The sequence below is a fragment of the Rhipicephalus microplus genome, chromosome 9 (assembly GCF_043290135.1).
Source record: "Rhipicephalus microplus isolate Deutch F79 chromosome 9, USDA_Rmic, whole genome shotgun sequence".
Lineage (NCBI taxonomy): Eukaryota > Metazoa > Arthropoda > Arachnida > Ixodida > Ixodidae > Rhipicephalus > Rhipicephalus microplus.
Genome location: NC_134708.1, coordinates 103,191,341 through 103,210,935, shown reverse-complemented (window position 1 = coordinate 103,210,935; position 19,595 = coordinate 103,191,341).

The following is a 19,595-nucleotide window of genomic DNA, read 5'->3' as shown; positions in this document are numbered from 1 at the left end:
TTAGGATAAATATGGGCACGTACTTTAGATACATTTGCACTCACACGTTCAGATGCACATCAAACCCTATAAAGTGGATAGAGGCACGACTTTCACCACAGACCGGTGGTAAAACATCGGTCGCGTTATTCGAAGGTAGACGGTACGGATCCTGCTGGTGGCAAGTTATCTTTCCGCCGACTATTTTTTTTTTCACATTGACATCACAATTACTTCTAACAGAATTTCTTATACTCACCTTTGCATTACTACAGCGAAAACTATACATAGCTAAAAGAAACAAAAAACTGTTCAGCAGCAGTGTCACTAATGGTCTCCAACAACTGTCCGATCAGTTGCGTCATTCTCAGCGTCGTACCTACGCACACGTACCATTGGCTGCTTTGTGAGTGACGTCGTACATCTCGTCGCATTCTTGGCACCGAGCATGTGCTTCACGTTTTCCTGAAACCTTTCACGTGGGTATGCCGCGGACAACTTTAGATGAGTGCTAACAGTAGAAACGTGACATAGCTCGCATTCGTCGGGCCAATGCTGCGTTATTGGCACAAAAACAGATCCAGGAGAACGAGTGCCGGCAGCAACTCTGTACTGACGATCCGACAGCCTTTCAATCAACGCTAAATCGCGAATGGGACTGCAAGCGACGGTGGCGGGCGGATCCTGCAAACCATTCCGCCGAGTTAGCTGGCGATGTCAAACTCTTGCAACAACACGCACCGAACAATGAATGCGTGGTTTTCGAAACAAGGTAAAAGGCAACCAATTTCTTTCTGCCTATAGCGACATTTTGCAGTGCATACACGCCGAAGATTTGGTGTTGCCGCGTCAACGTGGGGATTGCGCGTGTGCGTTTGCTGGGGCGTACGTCCCCTTTGGCAGGAGCTTCTCCAGCAGCAGTTTTCCTTCGGCTGCAACGTCTGTGACTGCTTGTGTTTTGAAGACAAATACTGAGGTTAACGCATCGCGAAATGCATTTAACCGCTCATTACACTCCTAAGTAGGCGTGATCAAGTGAGGCACAATAGAGGGCAAGTAAAATAACAATTGTGGCATAGCCAATGCCAAACGTGTGTCTAGGCTTATTAAGAAGCATGAACATGTAACAAGTCATTTTTAAACAATTCAGCGCTACGTCGTCTTAAGCCCACTGCTAAATACTGGGCGGCAATTTTCAGTTTTCACTGGTTAACTATTTGTACGGGCCCGCATGGGCGTCTGCTTACGCAGGCGTTTCCTGTGTAGTGACACCACGGACCCAAGCTAATGGGAAGGGGGAGGGGGGTTCGGGTCCCTCTTACGCCTAGCCGTGCGTGGCTAAGCCGTGTCCGGAGAAAAGGGGATCCGGGGGGTTTAGCTGACCCCTTCAAGGCCCCCCAGCAGAGACAACACACCCCTTTGGCCCCGGCATCACGTAGACCGCACCCCTGGGCTGACACACCCAGGGGAAATCGGCAGTCGCCTATTTTCTCTCTCTCCCTACATCTTCGTCTTTACCTGTCACTTTCATATGTCCTGTCTTATCCTTTCTTTCGTTTACTTTTAAACTTCCTGGCGGCTAGGTTTAACCCTGAGCGAATAGCCTACCTTGGTCTAGGCGCATTGGGGGACAGTTGCGTTGTACGGCTGGCGTCTGCAGGTTCTAGCACCCGTAAACTTGTAGCATCCCCTCGTTGGGCTCCGTGGTGGGTGGCCGCCAACGCTTCTGAAGAAAATGAAACATTCATGCATAGAGCTTTTCTTCTGTTAAAAGATCGTATCACCCTAAAGTGCGTACGCATCGAAGAGTTTGGGTTTTTCAACTGTTCAAGTAAAAACTTCCCCAATTTTCATATCATAGATAGTGAGAAAAGTGGCAAGCAAGCCAGAACTGTATCCCCCTTTGTAGTAGCCAGGTGTCTTACCGAAACTCTTGGGGCCGGATACAAAGTTACCAAACGCGCCAGCATAGACCCCCTTCTCAAAATTCAAGAAAAAGGACAATTTGAGAAACTACACGATCTTTCAACTTTTGGTGACACTGCAATCGCTGTAACGCTGCACAGATCAATGAACACAACCCGTGGAGTGGTATCTGATGCCGATTTGCTTGGCCTGACCGAAGCAGAACTTCTGGAGGGGTGCAGGAGTTCAAATGTGACTAATGTACAAAGGATCATCGTCAGGACAGACAACAAGAAAACACCAAAAAAACACCTAATACTCACGTTTGCTTCCAGTAAACTGCCGGAATTCATTCAAACAATGTACACGAAGACCTCTCTCAAGCCGTACATACCAAACTCTCGTTGCTGCTTCCAATGCCACAGGTATGGCCATGGCTTTAACAGCTGTCGTGGCCGCCAGACTTGTGCACAATGTGGAGTCCTAGGCTACGTGTCTGAAAACTGCAAACAACCGCCCCACCGTGTAAACTGTGAAGGAAACCATGCCGCATATTAACGCTCCTGCGCATACTGGAAAAAAGAAAAAGAGATAATAACACTGAAGGTAAAAGAAAACATTTCTTTCAGGAAGCAAGAAAAAGGGCCTCGCCATTTTATGGCCCAACATATGCTGATGCGGCGCTCCAGGGGGCACCGCCACACCAGCCCTCTCCACTCCCTCAGCCCGCAGACACCGACCCGGTGGTTGTGGCACCTGCTCCCAAAGCGGCTGTAGTCTAGACTACACCGCCTACTCCCGAACACAGACCCGAGACTCTAGCGTCCTCAAGCCTCAAGGCCTCGCCTCACCAGGCGGGGCCCAGAATCCGAACTACCTGCTCGCACGTGCGGGCATTTATTTATTTATTTATTTATTTATTTATTTATTTATTTATTTATTTATTTATTTATTGTACCCTCAGGGCCAGAGGCATTGAAGAGGGGAGTGGGTTTACAAAAAAAATTGATTCAGAAGGTGAGTAAAGGGGAGTACAGGATTCAACGTTTACTGAATAATCAATTTTAGCTGATAACAAAGTTAGGACACAAAAGTAGAACAAAAGAGATCTGGTGTACATATTTTAAATATTCCTAGTATACAATTCTAGCTACAAAACACATCAGAACACGCAAGAACACAAAAAAACGAAAAAGGCACACGTAATAAGTAACCTCAGTTTACAATGTTTGTTAGTGCAGCGCGAAACAGCTGATAATCAGTAATCGCAGCAGTCGCTCCAGGAAGCTGGTTCCAGTCTTTGCTGGTGCGTGGGACAAAAGATTCTGAACACGTAATTGTTTGGCATATAGGTATACCAACTTTGTGCGCATGATCGATGCGAGAGGACACGTAGGACGGTGAAAGAAAAAGATTAGCTCGAAGGCGGGGGCTATTATGGAAGATTTTATGAAAAAGGCACAGGCGGAAAAACTTACGACGAGAAGAAAGGAAAGTCAGCTGCAACGAGTTTTTCAAGCTGTAACGCTTGCTGTTCGATCGTAATCGTGTAGGATAAACCGGGCAGAGTTATTTTGGATCAGTTCGAGGGCTTTGATCAGATAAACCATGTTGGGATCCCAAACTGAAGCAGCATATTCTAATATACTACTAACCAAGTTCTTATACATCAGTAGTTTTAGAGAGACAGGTGAAGAAGAAAAATTGCGACGAAGATAGTCTAACATTTGGTTTGCATTGTTAATATTGTTGCTTATGTGAACGGACCAGGTCAGGCAAGAAGTAATGTGCACACCTAAGTACCGGTAGGATGAAACACAATCGAGTAGAACATTAATAAGATGGTACGAGGTGGGGGTGGTTGAAGTTCGACATACGCGTAAAACTTTACACTTTTTAATATTAGGGTCATTAGCCAAAAACTGCACCAGTTTGAAATAGCGTTAAGGTCGTTTTGTATAATACTAACATCGCTTGTGTCGTTGATTTCACGAAATATCACACAATCGTCAGCGAACAGGTGTATGTTTGATGAAACGCAATCAGTGAGGTCATTGATGTAAATTAAAAATAAGAGGGGGCCCTGGACTGAGCCTTGGGGTACGCCCGAATTAACAGAACATTTTGGGGAATTATATGAGTTGGCTGCAACAAACTGTGTACGGCCACACAGAAAGTGTTCAAGCCATTTGAACACATCACGATCAAGGTTAAGTTTGCTAAGTTTCAGGAGCAGGAGATTATGGGACACTTTCTCAAAGGCTTTTGCAAAATCTAAAAAAATACAGTCCGCTTTGGAGCGACGGTCTAGAATGCGGTGAAGCTGGTGTGTAAAAGACAGTAATTGGGTTTCACATGAAAATCCCTTTCGAAAACCATGTTGTGCATCTGTGAAAAATGAATTGGATTCGAGAAACGTTACGATGCTTGTGTACAAGACATGCTCCAAGACTTTACAAGAAATGCTCGTAAGGGATATAGGGCGGTAATTTAAAGGAGATTCTTTGCTACCTGATTTGTGAACGGCGACCACCTTACCGATTTTCCACTGGATGGGTAGGGACCCGCTGTCAATGGATTGTTGAAAAAAATTGGTAAGAAGAATTGAAGAATACGAGGCCGTACCTTGAAGAAATTTAGAAGTTATAAGATCGACACCTGGGCTTGAAGAGGGCTTAGGTGACTGTATTATTTTAGAAATTCCCTGAGTGTCAATAATAATTGAATTCATGAGTGGATAATCGTGCAGCTTTGGGGAAGGAATAGGTGTACTGGAAGAAACCACAAAATTACTACAAAAAACCTGTTCAGGACAACCGGACACTCATTGTCGGGAATGAATTCGTCATTATGGTCCAGCAGTTTAATTGACTCAGTCGAGCTTGGAATAATTACACGCCAAAAGCTTTGAGGATTGTTTAAAAGCAGGCTAGGTAAGGTACTCTGGAAAAAGTTGGATTTTGCATTTTTGACAGCGGATACATAGGAATTGTTGGCTACTTTGTATGCAACCCACCGAGCGTTCGTGGGCAGCAGTTTCGCTTTACGGTAAAGGCGCTTCTTGCGGTTTGATAGACGTTTTAAGTAGGCATTGTACCATGGAGCTCTGGCATGCGAAGAGATTTTGCGAAGCGGGATGTATTTGTTGGTTAGCTCGTCGACTTTTCGCAGGAATAAGTTCCAGTTAGCTTCAACTGTACGATTGTCTAAATGGTCTAGAAAAGTGTCAAGAAAAGTGGACAGTTCAGTGTTAATGGCATCGAAATTTGCTTTCTTATAATCACGAATTTGCTTAGTTGTCTTACGTGTTTCTAGAGCTGGTACTGAGATGTCGAAAGAAAGGATTAAATGATCAGATAAACCAGGTAAATATGTCATGCACGAGACAGAGTCGGGGCGTGAGGTAAGTACGAGGTCTAGTACCATTGCTGTGCTGTCTGTTATTCTTGTCGGCTGGGTAACTAGTTGGGTAAGGGTGAAGGTTGAGCAAAGGTTCAGAAAGTCGCTAACTTGTGAGGAACTTGAATTAAACATGGGCGATTCAGAGGACCACATAATTTGAGGAAAATTAAAGTCACCTAATAAGAAAATCGGGGCGCTTGGCAGGCGAGTTACTACGGTATTAAGAACATCGTGTAAGGAGGCAGTAAAAGTTGGCGGGGCGTTAGGGGGGCGATAACATGCCGCAAAAATGAATTTCTGGTGCGCCACCTCAACACACGATAAGATAATTTCAATATCGGTTTCAACAGCAACCTGGTAAGAATCGTGTGCATTCAAAACAGCAAGCATAACGCCACCCCCTTGGCGAAGGGTACGGTCACAACGGTAAATTGTGTAGCGGGACGCATCGTAAAAAATTTCCGTGTTCCGAATGTTATTATTCAGCCAAGTTTCGGTTAACGCGATAACATTAGGTCTGCACGTGTCTACAATAGAGTTAAAAGAGTCAAGTTTATTAAGCACACTCCTGACGTTCGCAAGAAGTACAGATAAGCGTGACGGGGGCAATCGCCCACATCCCCTCGCGTTTTCCTATCGTGTCTCTAGGTTTGCTGTTTGCGTAGCGTCTAGGCCGTTGTTTTGCGATGCTTTGCGTTGATGCGTTTCAGGGTGGGGAAAGTTACTCGTTTCTGTTACAGTATCGGTTAAAGAGTCATATACGTAGCATTGTTGGTTGACATACAGTTTCGTGTAGCGCAATTTGAATTTCGGGGATCCAGGTAGACCCTTAGCGAATTCAGACAGTTTCTTTCGTGCCTCACGAGTCGCAGGCGAAAAGTCTTCAGATACCGAAATACCGGATTCTTTAGGTTTAGCGCGCGCTGATAATACCTTATCTCGGGTTTTAAAGGAACAAAATTTCATTATAATGGGGCGGGGTTTAGATGCAGATAGCGTCCCTATACGGTGAGCTCTTTCGACGTCTGAGGGGGGTATATCGACGCCAAGTGCGGAGTGTAACGCGGCAAGTGCTTTCTCCTCCGTATCGTTCCACGTTTCTTTCGAATCTGATATACCATGAATAACGACGTTATTTCGTCTGGACCAATCCTCTAAGTCATCCAACCGCGTCTGTAACATCTCTTGTTGGGGCGTCGGATGGGCGGTGGAGCTCCTAATTGACACGATATCTTCCTGAAGTGCATTTAGGGTTTTCGATTCATGCTCCAAGGTTTCAAGGCGGGTGAATATATCTGAGAGACTAGTTTTTATAGTCTCCTGGTTATCTTTTATTGCTTTAACATCCGTGGTTAGATTGGCTTGGCTCTCAGTTAGATGAATTGTTCGTTCGTCGATACCTTTGAGTATTTCAAGTACGGCGGCAATATGTACAGGAGTTTGTTCTTCACCTATGTCTGCGCTGGAACTGCGAAGAGTAGGGGGGCCAGGGTTAGTTTCTACGTCGCCAGAACAAAGCAACAGCAAACTCACATCTAAGCATTTTTTCAAGATAATACACAGCACACGTGGGCATGGGAGCACGACTAAGAAACGATTATCACTTTTTTTAGCATGCAGTGGAGTATATGTACACACCTGTGGGGCGAAGAAGATCAATATGTTAGCCATGCTTTCGCAGTGGCTGCTCCCATGCCCACTGAAAGCGGGGAAGGATTTCCGGAGCCTTAAGTAGTCTTTGGGTCCAGGGGTCGCTGTGGAGTCGGTGCACATGTGCGCAGAAGTGAAGGGCAATGACGATGCCTCGATGACTGCGTGCGCAGAATTGTCCGGGAAGGCTGGTACCGTATCGGTGTCGGCACCGAGAAACAGGCACGAGGCAGGGCAGGGTGTTGCAATCAGCAGAGAAGCTGACAAGGTCAAAACAACCTGTGAAGCGAAGAAGATCAATATGTTAGCCATGCTTTCGCAGTGGCTGCTCCCATGCCCACTGAAAGCGGGGAAGGATTTCCGGAGCCTTAAGTAGTCTTTGGGTCCAGGGGTCGCTGTGGAGTCGGTGCACTTGTGCGCAGAAGTGAAGGGCAATGACGATGCCTCGATGACTGCGCGCGCAGAATTGTCCGGGAAGGCTGGTACCGTATCGGTGTCGGCACCGAGAAACAGGCAGAAGGCAGGGCAGGGTGTTGCAATCAGCAGAGAAGCTGACAAGGTCAAAACAACCTGTGGGGCGAAGAAGATCAATATGTTAGCCATGCTTTCGCAGTGGCTGCTCCCATGCCCACTGAAAGCGGGGAAGGATTTCCGGAGCCTTAGGTAGTCTTTGGGTCCAGGGGTCACTGTGGAGTCGGTGCACTTGTGCGCAGAAGTGAAGGGCAATGACGATGCATCGATAACTGCGCGCGCAGAATTGTCCGGGAAGGCTGGTACCGTATCGGTGTCGGCACCGAGAAACAGGCACGAGGCAGGGCAGGGTGTTGCAATCAGCAGAGAAGCTGACAAGGTCAAAACAACCTGTGGGGCGAAGAAGATCAATATGTTAGCCATGCTTTCGCAGTGGCTGCTCCCATGCCCACTCAGTCAGTGCCTCTGAGAGGCAACGGATACATCGGTACCCTCAGTGCCGAAAGAGCGGCGTGGCTTCTTGGAGCGTGCCAAGAAATTAAAAAAAACAGATAACAGGGCCTGGTGACCGCCCTTTTACATGAACTCAAACTCCCCGCCTAAACAGCCTCTCGCTTTTCGTACACACAGCACTACTTTACATTCATCATAAACACTCAAATCATACAATGGAACGTCAGGGGTCTTCTCAGAAACCTTGACGACATTCAAGAACTTTTACACGAACACTCACCAAAAGTGCTATGTGTACAAGAAACGCACCTTAATTCAAAACACAACTTTCTTCGTAAATTCATTATTTTGCGAAAGAACCGTGATGATGCCATGACATCATCCGGAAGCTTCGCAGGGGCGTCTGCGTAAGCAGGCGTTTGTTGTATAGCGACACCACGGACTCGAGCTAACGGGGGGTGGGGGTTTCGACTCTATCCCGCGCCTAGCCGTGCATGGCTTTGCCGTGTCAGGGAAAAAGGGGATCATGGAGGTTGAGGTGACGCTAGGTGATTGGACCTTTAAGGCCCCCCCGGTAGAGGCAACACACCCCCTTGGCCCCGGCTTCACGTAGACGGCACCCCTGGGCTGACCCACACAGGGGAAATCGGCAGTCGGCTTTTCCTATATCTCTCCCCTTAATCTTTGTATTTATCTCTCATTTTTATCTGTCCTGTCGTCTTCTCTCTTCAGTTTACTACCAAACTTCCTGGCAATGAGGGCTAACATTGTATTTTTACCCAACCTTTGGTAGTTACATTCGGCTGTAGCGGCGATGGATGGCTGGCGTCTCCAAGTGTTCACCATTTAACCTTTTAGCGTCCCCTTGGTGGGCTCGGTCGTGGGTGGCCACCTTCACCACCAAACTGTACATAATCTCTATGGACAACCATTTCCCCCTCTTTCTGATTGCCGCCAAAAACATGGTGCACCGAAGAACCGTTTTTTTCCAAACCAAAGCAGCCCTTCCCCAAGTTTTATGTTGAGAATAGTCAGAAAGCGAACAAAACCGTCCGAGCAATATCACCTTTTCTTGTCTCGAAAACACTCACCGAAGGAATCAGCCCAGGATATCGTGCAACGAAGTTGGAAAGCGGTGACCTTCTTTTGGAGGTTCACGACAAGCTCCAATACGACAACTTAACTAAACTGGTAGCGTTTGGAGATGTCCCAGTCTCAGTGGGACCACAAAGGTCAATGAATACAGTGCGCGGTGTGGTCTCAGATTACGACCAGCTTGGACTGTCCGAAAGTGAATTATTGGAAGGCTGACAAGACCAAAATGTCGTCAAGGTCCGAAGAATACTTATACGACGGGACAAAGAGGAAACACACAAAACACATAATCATCACCTTAGGTACCAGTGACTTACCTGATTAAATTGAAACCGGCTATTGCAAGCTCCGTGTCAGGCCCTATGTGCCAAACCCTCGCAGATGTTTCAAGTGCCAGCGCTTTGAACATGGGTCACAAAGTTGCAGAGGGCGCATTACTTGTGCAAATTGTGCATCCAACGAGCACGCATCAGATACGTGTACCTCAACAACGTCATGCTGTGCGAACTGTGAAGGAGACCATGCTATCTACTCGAGATCGTGCCTAATATGGAAGAAAAAAAACAAATGCTTGAGATTAAAGTGATGTTCAATCTGAATTTTCAAAAAGCACGTAAACGGTTCTCCATCTATCTGTCCAGTCCTTCCTTCGCCGATGTGGTGCACCGGAGCGCCACGCCGCAGCTTTCCGTGCCCGCAAAAGTCGCACAAATTGAGAATGCGGGCCCGCCACAAGCGCCCCCGGCTTGAACAGCCAGTACTGCTTCACCACCTAACGAAATGGCCAGCAGACTCCCCATTCTGTCGGACGCAGGGCCACTGCAAGCAGAGTGAGGCCCGAAAGCACGGTGAATGTGCCTGTCAAGCAGGCGCCATCCACCGCCTCACAAGTGGGGTTGGATACAAGTATGCCTCCTCTGGTGCCCGAGATGCCGAAGGAGAGGCCCAGATCTTTGGAGCGCACAAAAATAAAAAACTACGAATTACAGAACCTCCTAAAAACCCTGTAACGTAAAACAACACCTTTGTACACACAGCACCACACAGATTAAAAATGACACAATTATTCAGTGGAACGTCAGAGGACTGCTGAAAAACCTTGACGATATTCAAGAACTTTTACACAAATATACACCAAAAGTTCTGTGCGTGCAAGAGACACACCTGAAACCGAAACACATCAACTTTCTTCGTCATTACGCCTTGTTTCGAAAAGATCAAAATGATGCAGTCACGTCATCCGGATCCAGGAACTGCCTGTACACATTTACCACTTCAGACGTCTCTTGAGGCAGTAGCCATCCGAGCCGTTATCTTGAATAAACGGGTCACAATTTGCTCAATTTATATACCTCCTCAGCACCAACTCAGTAAACAAGAATTCCAGGTGTTAATTGATGAACTTCCAGAACCATACCTTCTCGTTGGAGATTTTAACGCACATAACAGTCTGTGGAGTGACTCGCGCTGCTATGCACGAGGCCATCTGATTGAACAGTTTCTCTTCTCCTCTGGCACATGTCTCCTCAATAGGAAAAGAGGCAACATATTATAGCCTCACTAACTACACCTACTTGTCAATCGACTTAAGCATTGTATCTCTATCGCTTCTTCCACCACTTCACTGGAAAGTCATAATCCTTTTGGAAGTGCCCACTATCCTGTAGTTCTGAGCTCAGCAGTACCAAATGAAAGTCATCCACAGGTTCTCAAATGGCTGAAAGAAAAAAGTCGATTGGGACCAGTTTTACAAGGCTGCTAGCTGAGTTGGACTGACATATGCGGTTCTAGCTTAGATGCAGCAGTAAAATACTTTACTGCTTTTTTTATGGAAGTTGCAGCTAAGTGCACTCCGCAAACATCTAGACTGGGCTAAAAACCACGACTTCCCTGGTGGAACAGGGAATGCCGAAATTCTCACAAACAACAAAACAAAGCATGAAAACTGCTCCGGAACTCACCGACCGATGAAAATCTTGTCAAACTTAAAGACATCAAGTCCCTAGCCAGGAGAATGCGTCGAAAGGCCAGGAGGGAGAGCTGGCAGAGGTTTTTATCAGGAATCATTACATACACACATGAAGCAAGAGTCTGGAGAATGGTCAGTAGGGTAGTAGGTCAAGAACCACATCCTGTTCCTCTAGTAAACACACAAGTCAATGGTTTGAAAGACCAACCGAACTTCCTTGGTGCACACTTTGAACAGGTCTCCAGCTCGTCTCTTTACAGTCCAGCGTTTTGTACGATACAAAGCAAAAACAGAAAAATTTAAAATAGAACGCTAATCCACAAACAATAATGCATCCAATGAACCTTTCGTCATAGCTGAGTTACTAGCATCATTGAACTGCTGTAACAAAACCGCCCCAGGCTCTGACCGTATATTATACAATAATCCCAAACGTCTGCTTCCTGAAACCAAAAAAGCTCTCCTTTCTTTGTAAAATGCCGTTTAGTTTTCCGGTGAGATCTCTTCCACCTAGAAAGAAGCAATCATTATCCCGATTCTTAAGCAGGGCAAGGACCCATCTTTAGCATCAAGCTACAGGCCCATAGCGTTAACAAGTTGCCCATGCAAGGTTTCTGAAAAAATGCTGAACAGACAATTGATGCATTTCTTTGAAACAAATAGCCTGCTTGACCCATGCCAGTGTCGGTTTCGAGAGGCTAAGTCCACTACTGACCACCTTGTCCATATCGAGGCACAAGTTCATGATGCTTTCATTCATTAATAATTCTTTTTGTCAATGTTCCTTGATATAGAAAAAGCCTCTGACACTACGTGGCGCTTAGGCATATTCCGAGACCTGTCACAACTAGGTGTGTGGGGCAGAAAGTTGAAAGTAATCGAAAGCTGCCTGTCTAATCAGACATTCCGTGTTCGAGTAGGCACTATGTTGTCCCGTATATTTGTTCAAGAAACAGGAGTGCCGCAAGGAGGGGTATTGAGTGGTACACTTTTTATAGTGAAATAGAACTCTTGCGCCTCGTTATCCCACGAAATATGTTTTCCAGTGCATATGTTTACGACGTGCAGGTCGGCTTTAAGCCCTGTAACCTCTCAGTGTGTGAACGTCAGGTTCAACTAGGTTTGAACAAGGTCTTTCAATGGTCAGATAAGAATGGTTTTAAACTGAACACGCAAAAGAGTACCTGCATTTTGTTCTGCCAAAAGAGGGGCGTTCATCCCGATCCCGAGATTGACCTGCATGCTCAACGTCTGTCTGTGGAAACAGAGCATAAATTTCTGGGTCTAATATTAGACACAAAACTAACCTTCATCCCATACATCAAGTATTTAAAAGACAGATGTTAAAAAACCATGGATATTTTGAAGTGTTATCATGAACTACGTGGGGAAGTAACAGGAAATGTCCGATGAATTTATATAAAAGCCTCAAACACGCGCCTAGTCTACGGTGCTATAATCTATCAGTCTGCAACAGCATTGCCCTAAACATTCTCGACCCTGTCCACCACCTACGCATACGCCTCTCAACAGTTGCTTTTCGAACTAGCCTCGTAGAGAGTCTGTACGTAGAATCAGATGAATGGTCGCTCCACCTGAAGAGATTTTACCTGTATTTTACATAATATTTCAAGGTGAACGCTGATGAAGAACTTCCCGCTCACTTCGCAGTTAATGATCTGTCCAACTGTACCTTGTTCAATAACCGTCCTTCGCTGAGACAGCCATACTCACTTCGTGTCAGGAGGCTGGCTGAGGAAACAGCTGTGAGACTTTTAGAAGAACGTTTGATGGCTGCAGCAGTATGTCTACCACCATGGAAGTGGCAAGTCATAGACTGCGATGTATCTTTCAAGGAAGTCACTAAGCACGCCCCTTCTGTACATACCCGCACACACGTCCTCGAACTCCAACACAAGTACACTTGCCCAGAATTTTTCACAGATGCTTCGAAGTCTCACACTGGTGTGTCCTATGCAGCTGTTGGCCCACCTTCCTCCAACTCCGGTATTCTGCACTCCGAAATAAGCATCTTCAGAGCAGAGGCTCACCTGGTATTTGTGGCTGTCAAGCAGGTTTGAACTTTGAAGTTTGAAGTTTGAAGTTTATTCATCATCATAGTTTTAAACATACATCACTTATCCAGTGGTTGAATGAAAAGGGGTGGTGAAAAGGCAACTGAATGCCTGACAATGCACCGATCCCCGCCCAGACCACAGTAATGCACAACACTCAGCATATGTGTCTAGAGCATAAATACATAGATTCAATACAGTGAAATATACAAAATGTAGACGTAGAGCGTGGAAAAGATAAGAAATAATTACACATCTTTAAATGCACTTTTTACACAAAAAAGCCCTTTAAAATTCTCTAAAAACAAAAACGTAGTTGTGAACAGTTGTGAGGAAGTGAAAAATTTACAGTGCGTTTCAGCAAAGCTACACGAGTTGCACTTCATTAACATACAAAAAAGACATATCACGTTTGTAGCATGAGTAGGTAAGCGTGTATCTTCTTTTTGAAAATTGCTGGGGATTGACTTTTATTCACTAAGGTGGTGGCTATGGTATTTGAGTTTAAAAACGAAGGAATAAGGTGCGCTAGCTTTTGTCTATCGTAGTTGGTCCGAGTCCTCTCACTGTAATAGGTGGTTCTAAAGTTATACATTGGTAGTTTCCGGGAGTAAGCATTATGAAATTTAACTGTGTTTGATTTGATTTGATCGTAAATGACTGTCGCTAGCTTTTTATGAAAGATATTTTCAAATGTTAGGATTCCATGCTTAAGGAAAAGAGGAGCAGAAGGCGTTCGACGTGGAACATTCTCGATTATACGTAGCATTCTTTTTTGTAGTCGGTGAATCTCAATTTTATTGGTTTTGTTGTCGAGCCCCAGATTAACAGGCAGTATCATATGCGGGAATAAACTAAAGCGTAGTAAAGTTCCTTTGTCACCCAAAGGGGTAGAAAGCACCTAATTTTTCCAATCACACCAATGGACCGTGATACCTGGGTACGTAGTTTATCTATGTGACTAGACCAGTTCAACGTTTCGTGAAAAATGACGCCTAAGAACTTTTGAGTATGAACTCGCTCAATCGAAACTCCTCTGAATGACAGCTGCGTATTACGGAGATTGGAATGGTTTCGATGGTGAAAAATAATGTACTTTGTTTTCTTGATACTTAGTTCTAACTGAGTTATTTTCAACCATGGAGACAAATTGTTAAGCCAAAGGTTAGCTTGTTTTTCTATACTAGAGATATCCTGACCGGAAAAAAATACATTAGTGTCGTCTGCGTATAATATAATATCTGCTGTTAGAGGTACGTTTACGATATCGTTTATATATAATAGAAATAGAAGTGGCCCAAGTATGGAGCCCTGTGGGACGCCATAATTTATCTTGCTCATTTCAGACTTTGAGTGTTTCATATCAGTATATTGGAACCGGTTACTAAGGTAACTTCTTAATAAATTAAGAGACGAGCCCCTTATTCCGTATTCAGTAATCTTTTGTAGAATAATTTCATGCTTAATAGAATCAAACGCTTTCTTAAAGTCAAGAAATACTCCGATTGTGAGGCGTTTTTGTTCAAAATTATCGATTATATTATCTTTAATAGATAGTAGGGCTTTTTCAGTGAACTTATTCTTCTGAAATCCATACTGATGTTCTGTACTTACTTTTTTTGAGCTACAGAAATTTGCAAATCGTACATATATCACACGTTCTATGATTTTGGAAAATATGGCAAAACAGAAATGGGCCTGTAATTACCCATGTCATTTTCATCACCACCTTTGTGGATAACAGACACTTTAGCTACTTTTAGTTTGTCCGGGAACGTTCCACTGTTCAACATAAGATTGCAGATATGGGAAAAAGGTGCGCTAATATTCTCTGAAACTGCTTTCAAGGGTTCAGCCTTTAAACCGTCAAAGCCAGCAGCAGAATTGTTATTTAAATTCTTTATCAGCAAGGCTACTTCCGATTCATCTGTGGGAGTTAGGAAAATGGATTCCGGGATGCATGCTGTAATATACGATTTATAAGGCTGGACGGCACCAACTGAAGTATCGGAAGCTCCTGATCTCAAGAAATGGTCGTTGAACATATGGGCAAGTTGAGTACCGGAATAAGATTTGCCCTCTATTTGAACCTCAGAAATGGACTTCGTATTCTTGTGTTGCAAAAGATCGTTGATAGTGTTCCAAATAGCTTTTTGATCATTGAGTATATTCGCAAACTTATTTTCGTAGTAGTTTATTCGGGCCTTTTTAATATCAGACGCTAATTTATTTCTGACCTTCTTAAACTCTATCAAGTACTTTAGGCGTTTAGATTTTATGAATTCAGTGAATAACTTATCTCTTGCTTTCATCCTTTTTAGAAGTGCAGCATCAATCCATGGTTTTCTTGCCTTTGGGTTTTTTGTATGCCACGAAAGGAAAGGCTAGATTGTAAAGCTCTGTTATCTTTGTTATAAATATGTCGTAGGCGCTCACAGGGTCAGCCTTATTGTAAACACCATTCCAGCTCTCTCGTGCGATAACGTTTTGGAAAATCTTGATATTTTCGTGGTTAATTTTTTGATAATGCGTAGGATTTACTGGACTTCGTTGTTTTATTGCCCAGGTAAAAAATGCAAACATTGGAAGGTGATCGCTGACTCCGGCTGTCAAAACCCCTGCGCATACCTCATTTTTACAGTTCGTGAAGCATAAATCTAATGCATTTTCAGTTAATTGTGTAATCCTGGTGGCTACATAAATTGTATTTTCATAACCAAAAGAAAGCATTTGGTCAAGAAAGTTTTGCTTGTTGCAACAGCATATCTATTTTCACACCATCGTTCGTTTCACACCATCGCTCGTTTAGGTTGGAGTGGAATATGTACTTTAGCATTGAGGTTGCCGTCAACTACTTCACACCTTTTTTATTGATGCTGCAACAAAATGCATCCCACAAACAAATGGACACCTTGGAAAACGGCGTGTACCGTGGTGCTACTCTAAATGCCGAAATGTACGCAAGCAGCAAAAGGAAGCATGTAGGTTGCTTCGGAACGCACCGACAGCCGAAAATATTCAAATCCTTAAGAAACTGAAGTCTCAGGACAATCAAACACGTCGGCAGGCCAGAAGAGAAAGTTAGCAAAAGTTTTTATTATGAATCGATTCATATACACATGAGGCTAAAGTTTGGAACATGGTTGTTAGGGTAGCAGGTAGACAAGTGCACACACTCCCACTCGTAAACACACAGGGTGACACCTTGGAAGATCAGGTGAACTTCCTCGCCCCGCCGCGGTGGTCTAGAGGCTAAGGTACTCGGCTGCTGACCCGCAGGTCGCGGGTTCAAATCCCGGCTGCGGCGGCTGCATTTCCGATGGAGGCGGAAATGCTGTAGGCCCGTGTACTCAGATTTGGGTGCACGTTAAAGAACCCCAGGTGGTCGAAATTTCCAAAGCCCTTCACTACGGCGTCTCTCATAATCATATGGTGGTTTTGGGACGTAAACCCCACATATCAATCAATCAGGTGAACTTCCTCGGCGCACGCTTCGAGCGGGTGTCCAGCTCGTCGCACTATACTGACGCTTTCCAAAAATACAGAACAAAACTAGGAAAGGGAAAACTCAAACACAAATGTACAAGATACGAGGCGTACAACCAAGCTTTCAGCTTACCTGAGCTCAAAACATCACGGAACTCCTCCAGTGACTCCACTCCAAGTTCTGAATGCGTGGTGTATGAGATGTTAAAAAACTTAGCAATTGAAACACAAAAAACATTACTTTGCTTGTACAATGCTATCTGGTTCTCTGATGCTATCCCTACTTCCTGAAAAGAAGGTATTGTTATTCCCATTTTGAAACAGAGCAAGGACCCTTCTTCAGTTTCGAGTTATAGGCCAAATGCGCTTAAAAGCTGCCTGCGCAAACTTTTCGAAAAAATGATCAACTGCCGACTTGTACATTTCCTTAAAACAAACAATTTGCTTGACCGATTTCAGTGCGGGTTTCGATAGAGTTGATCAACCACCGACCACCTTGTTCGTATCGAGGCACATATCAGAAACGCTTTCGTTCTTAAGCAGTACGTTCCTTCTGTGTACCTCGATATCAAACAGGCTTACGATCCAACATGGCGCTTTGGAATAGTAAGAGACCTGTCCAATCTTGGCGTGTGCGGAAGAATGTTTAACATAATCAAATGTTACTTGTCAAATTGGACATTCCGAGTTCGAGTAGGTAGCATTCTTTCCAAAACATTTGCCCAAGAAACAGACGTGCCGCAAGGTGGTGTACTTAGTTGTACACTATTTCTCATCAAAATGAATTATTTGCGCTTGTTCATCCCTCGCAACATGTTTTATTGCACATATGTCGATGCCGTTCAGCTTGGTTTTAGATCTTGCAATCTGGCCTTGTGAGAGCGCCAGGCTCCGCTTGGTTTGAACAGTCTCCAATTGGGCTGAAGAAAATGGGTTCCGGTTGAATGCTCAGAAAAGCACGTGTGTCTTGTTTTCCAAGAAGAGAGGCCTTGATTCTGAATTTGATATTCAACTGCATGGGCAACGCCTTTCTGTTAACACCGAACACAAATTCTTAGCTCTCATCCAGGACGCTAGGCTAACAATCAAACCACACATTAGGTATTTAAAATACAAGTGCATAAGAACCAACTACGTGGGGAAGTGACAAGAAAGGTCTTATGAGCTTGTATAAAAGCCTTGTACGTGCTCGCCTAGACTAAAGGGTAATAGCTTACCGTTCTGCGACACCAACTCCCTTAAAATGCTTGACCCTGTTGTTCATCTAGGCATTCATCTCTCTACGGGTGTTTTTCACACTAGCCCCGTAGAAAGCCTCTACGTGAAATCGAACGAGTGGTCGCTCCAACTAGAGCAATGTTACATGTTTTTTTTTAATATTACCTTAATGTAAATGCAGACAAATATCACCCATTACCATCCACAGTTATTGACAGGTCAAGTGTTGCTGTGTTTGAAAAACGGCCTTATATTAGACAGCCCTACTCACTTCGTGTGAGAGGCCTAGAGAAGGAAACCGGTGTGCCACTTGAACACAGTTTGATGCTCCCGCAGTGTACCTGCCACCGTGGCAATGGCAGGTAATAGAGTGCGACTTGTGTTTCTTGGAGGTTACGAAGCATGCACCAATTGCACACATCCAGACATACTTCCTAGAACTACAACAGAAATACACATGTCCCGAGTTTTTCACGGACGCTTCCAAGTCCAACAATTTTGCCTCGCACGCAGCCGTCAGCCCATGATTTTCGGAAGCCGGCGTTCTGCACTCTGATTCAAGCATTTTCACCGGCGAAGCATATGCGATACTCGCGGCCGTCAAACACATTAAACCAATTAACTACAGAAGGCAATAATATATACAGATTTCCTGAGCGTAGTGAAAGCCCTGAAAACTCTTTAAAAGCACAAGAACCCTGTCCTTGTCTCGCGCTATTCGCTCTTATGCACAGTCTACTCATCTAAGCAGCATGTTCTAGTCTGCTGGGTGCTAGGATACCGCAATAATTAAGGAGACATTCTGGTTGACCAGCTAGCTGGTTTCCCCAACAAAACTGCTACCAATACGTCGTTACCAATTCCTCACTTGACTTGAAACTTTTCTAAAACGAAAGCATGGAGGCTATTGGCAGACCACATGGGAAACACACACACAGATAATAAATTGCATGGCATCAAGCCGTGACTTGGTCATTAGCCGCCAGTATCAAAGTCAGGCGACACAGAAGTAATCCTTACAAGGTTAAGAACGTGACATACGCATACAACACATTAATTTCTTTTTTCTGGGGCGATACACCTTTGTGTGATAGATGTGGAGTAGCACTCACAGTACTTCTTATTTTAATCCAGTGTAAAGAAGTAGACACGCTGTCAAGACAACACTTTCCGTTTCCCTACCGACAACAGATACCACTACATCCTGCAATGATCGTCGATAGGAAACCACTTTTTAGTCATAAATTATCGTAAGCGTTTTTGAAAGAAATTCGTACTTTTAATATCATATACCCCAGCCTTCCATAGCACGACCTCTCCCGAGTGGTCTCCGCTGCGGTGGCTGCACTCAACAAAGCACATGCCTCACGGCACTTGGACGCAAGGTTGTGAACGAGTGAGGCACTTGTGCTAATGTCTTACATGTCCACCATCGTTTTTATTACAACAAACGTTTGTCATCTGTTAACAACACACCTTTCACGGCTTGGTCATCATTTTATTACTTCAATGTTTTACACGCCTTAGTGCGACGAATTTTATGGCCCCTATACAGCCGTTTATCACAATCATTGTCCATAACTCTAGTAATATGAACTGGCGCTTTTTGGCCATGACATGGCCCCACAAAATATAAAACATTATCATCATCATCACGGAGTGCTGTACGGAGTGCTTGTAGATAATTTCGTCTGTTGTTCTCATTGTGTCCAACAAAGAAAAGCGGTCCTTAAATTTATACTTTCAGTCATCCATGGCGAGGGTCTCGTTTTGACACACTTGTTGCCTTGAGGTAGTATGCGAGAGTTCATTGGTCACGTGCCATCTCGTAATATGGTCACGTTCTATGTGAAGATCATGATATGTATGTTATAAATGCCATAACTTGCATT